The sequence below is a fragment of the Limulus polyphemus genome, unplaced genomic scaffold (assembly GCF_000517525.1).
Source record: "Limulus polyphemus unplaced genomic scaffold, Limulus_polyphemus-2.1.2 Scaffold2787, whole genome shotgun sequence".
Classification (NCBI taxonomy): domain Eukaryota; kingdom Metazoa; phylum Arthropoda; class Merostomata; order Xiphosura; family Limulidae; genus Limulus; species Limulus polyphemus.
The window spans coordinates 1-4,706 of record NW_013668397.1 but is presented as its reverse complement, the minus strand read 5'-3'; positions in this window follow the sequence as shown (position 1 = coordinate 4,706).

The window sequence follows — 4,706 nt, the reverse complement described above, 5'->3', positions numbered from 1 at the left end:
AGAATCCATTTTTTATCACCGATAACAGTTCTGTCCAAAAGTGGTTCACGCGCATTACGCGCCAGAAGAGACGAAGCAACGTTAACGACCTGATAGTAGCTATTTCGATAGGTACAATCTTTCTGGTTTGCACAAACATGTTTTTCTTACCATTTTGTTGTTGTCGCTTACTGTTCTTTGATACCAAGCTGACACATTATGACTATCTGACAAGCTGCGGCTGAGTGTTAGTGGGCTATTTTATCCCTGCATCATTCTTAGGTCTCCCACTTACACTAGAATAGAAGGTAAGGTACACGAGACTATTTACATATTGATAATAACACTGTAGAGCATATTAATACTGTTTTCAACAAAATCATTTGCATGGAACAACTTTCACAAAGGCGTGATTCTAACTGTTTTGGCTTCATTGATCCTCACTGAAGAAGTAAAGTTAGGTAGGTTCGTGTGTAAGAAATATGTATAGTAGTGTAATAATTTCAATTCATACATTACATCATATTTCCACGTTTATATGTAAAGTTCTACTTAGAAATAAATAAAAATAGATGCACTTTCGCAGTGTCCCCGAAAGTGTTGTTTCAAGTGTAAATAAAACCAAAATTAAGAGTAACAGGTATTTTTATTTCTTGCTTTTAAAGTTCATATATCATGCTGTATTGTAACCTACAGAGTGCATAATTCTTCTCGTGATTCAAGGCATGCGCACATTTTATTGACGCCACAACAGTACAAATTGCAACGTTAATCGTCCCTTATGTAACGTTATTTTAATGTCTACTGACTGACTGACAAACAACACACTACTGTATAATGGTGCGAGTGGTTAAAACAAGTGAGCCCTCCAGGCTGCTTTGGGCCCCCTTTCGGAAAAATTAAGTTCGGAAAAGGTGATTTTGATCTCGTTACTACAATGTTTTTGTGGGATTTTTTTTTCTAGTGTTACGGTTTGTGCTACATAGTTTCAAAGCCACTAAAACAGGTTGTTTATGATTCCACGTTAAAACGCATTGTTTTGTAATCTCATAATCGTCACCTTATAGTAGCAGTAAAAAAAAAAAATTGCTTATGCGACATTTTTAGGCTTACTACTCTCGTTTACTTAATTCATCTTGATATATGTATATGCAGCGTACACTTTAAAGATATAGAGTTTTAAAACGTATTTGTGATAAACAATCAGGTCAGAGACCTCAAAGTTCGGGAATAGTCACCCCTAACTTTTAGTTACAGACTATAAGGAAGGCATTATTCAAAAGCACCCACCACCAAATCATAAACTGCTCTCGATTGAACAAATAATTGGATTTGACTGTCACCTTTATAAAGCACCCACGGCCCCAAAGTGCAGAGCATGTTTTTGCGACGACTGCAGAGGCGTCACTAGACGTTGGCACACGGGGCCCGTGCCCTGATTCTATGTGACAGTGCCTCAAAACCCCAGTTGGTGTCTTGAAAAATCAGAATAGAAAACCTTGATCGATATACTGAAACGCTGAAAATTCCCGCGCCTATGGGCCCGAGCCCCGAATCTTTTAAGCACCTAGCGACGCCTCTGGACAACTGGTAAATAATCTTCGGATTCGCAGTCCAGTTAAGATAATCGCTGGGACACGCAAGGCCCCTTTGAAATGTATGCTTTTATCATATAACACAAACGTATATTATTTAATAAGATAAACCATTTTCCAAAAAAATTGTATAAGATATGCGTATAATGTAACGATTCATCAATTTATTGCGTTTCCTTTCGTCCCATAAATGAAAATGTGAAAGCATTAGTTTACTTTCACTCGGGTTCGCTAAACTGTCTAATTCGCTACGTTGAAATTGCCTTTTTAAACTATAACAAATAATAATAATGAAACACAACGAATAATCTACCAGTTCTTCCCGTGACAACAACACTTAAAATAAACATTTCACGTCCTAAACTCAGCAAAACAGTTTAGTGACAAACATTTCCCTTTTAATTTGTTTACCTTCTATACTTATTATGACAAACTTAACGATAATATGGCACTTGCAGCCTTTTTATAGATCAGTGGTTCTCAAAATTTTCGTCCGCAGACCATCTACCGGTCGTACTCCACCTGTTCTGTTCACTCGTATGATTTCGTTTGTGGCCGGGCGCGTCAGTGACTTGCACGTTAGACCCGAAACACAAGTAGGCTGCGGGAGTACAAATTGTGAACCAGTGCTATAGATTACGTTATAAGTGTATTTGATATAGAATAGTGATGAACTAATAAAAGTTTATTCACATTTCTCTCACACAGTTCCACTCACACACACTCACTGATCACTTGACCGAGTCTATTAATGTATTTGTTACTTATTTGTAAACTGTGAACAGTGTGATTGAATAGTTGTTAATTTTGTTCGATCCGAGTCTTGTCTCTTTCCTCGCAACCAATCGCATACACTGAAACTCCTGAAGATCAAGAACCTCCTGATGTTAGCCTAATTATTTCCTCTGTTGCTAACCAATGAGAAACCACAACTATAACTATGACTTATCAAACCACTCTTATAAAACAATAAAATCCACTGCGTGGTCAGTCGTTTAGTCTGAAAAGCGAATAATTAATTATTCAGCCTGTGTGATTTATGCATGCTTGTCTCAGTCGTCACTTTGAAGTGACCCCCCCCCCCCCCCCAGTGGCACAGCGGTATGTCTGCGGACTTACAACGCTAGAAACCGGGTTTTGATACTCGTGGTGGGCAGAGCACAGATAGCCCATTGTGTAGCTTTGTGCGTAATTGCAAACAAACAAACGCTCTGAAGTGAATCACAGAGCTCAAAATGCTACAAACTGTTAATGAATCAAGGCTAGATCTGAAATAATACACTTCAATGTTTCATTTAAATGGAATTTAAATCGAAAGAATATGAGTTGAGCAATCACAACAAAATGTCAAAATATTTCTAAACCAAATATATAGTTGCTTTAATATCTGGATATCATCCATAACAAAAGAAGAAAATTGCTATCTGTGAAATCGTAGGGTACGTTAATGGTAGGGTACATGCTACGAGACTGAATCATATATTTGCAGTGGAAACTGGATGCCAATGAGGTACATTCTGCTCACAGCAAAGCACCAAAGAGTTGATCTACAATGGTGCCAATGACATGTGGGGTAATATTCTTCTTACAATTCACCTTTCATCTAGGTAACAAGTGCATAGTCATTTGTAGCCTGATCTAATCCAATTTTCATAAACGAACAGTATATATATGGTACTACTGTAAGTATGGTATGAATAGGAATAAGTATTGGTGAATGTGCCGACCTATACATCCTAAGGAGTAATACATATGATGGAGACCACATTCCACGACTGTTTGTGCTACCATATGCTGGTGCAATTGGCCCTAACTTCAGCTTGACGAGCGATAATACCTGCTATTCTCTGCTTAACACTGACCTACACATTTTTTGAAGAAGAGGGTATTGACCAAATGAATTGATCTGTACAATCACGTACTTCAACCTTATTAACTATACAAAGAGTTCTCTTGTGAAATGCAGCACGTCTTGTCAAGAACTTTAGTTTTGTTGTAGCTGCGGTTGTACAAATACCAATTATTTTTTAATTTAATTGTTTTGTGAAGTGTAATTTCCAAGTATTAAGTACCTATTATGAACACAGGAATCAAAAGTTAGTTTTATTTACTTTATTGTGGTTGTATGTTTCACATATTTTATAGCTATATGTTACATATGTTATGCTATAGTTATATATGTACTGATCTGTTGGACTATTACGTCATATATTTTGAATGAATTGTGGGTTTCACGGTAAAATCACTAAACTTGGCAGAATTATAATCCATGATACTCAGTAAAATTTCAAATGGCCACCATGGATCTTTAAAATATGCAAACGAGTTAATATTTATTATTTACTATTAATGTGTATTAACGTTACATCGAACGAGGTATAATGAAAACCCATAACCTATTGAATAATTTAGAATATAGATCAACTTAAAAAATGACTGCCAAACACTTGAAAATATACAAAATTATCAATAATTCTTCATATACACTGTTTTAGTGTTGGACCATAACTGCTTACAATTAAGTAATGCATACATAGCTTTTGTTTCTGTTTCTCTTATGGATTAGTTAAAGTTTATTTTCAAACATTTACGATGTACTGTTAGTAGCTTAAAAAAAAAAAAAAACGTTTACGAAAAGCAGAACTTATAAAAACAAACATGTTGAACGGTTCACGAAAGATAAATAATGGTTATTAGCTGACTATGATTTACGTTCATTCATGAGACTGGCCACTAGATGGCTGCACTAGGTGACAACTAGAGACGAATTTCCGAAAAAAAAGAATTATTTATTAAAAAAACCTAAAAGGTAATGGCATTTCCTTCTCTCCTAACTGTTCTCTTACTTGAAAAACGAAGACACAACAAAAAACAGTTATGGTTTATTTGAAAAAAATTAACAAAATTATTGTGTGACTTTGTGCAAAGCTTCTGCTTGTATCAAATACTTAACATAATCCTTTACAAAAATTAGAATTTTACTTTTTAGTTGTGTTCAACTGAACTTGTGTTAAACAAACATAACTTTATCTGTTTTTTAGATTATTTTTTTGCATTATAAGCTATTCATATAACAACCAAATTTAATCAATGATTTTTTTGTATTATATACACCTGGAAAAAAGTTAAGCA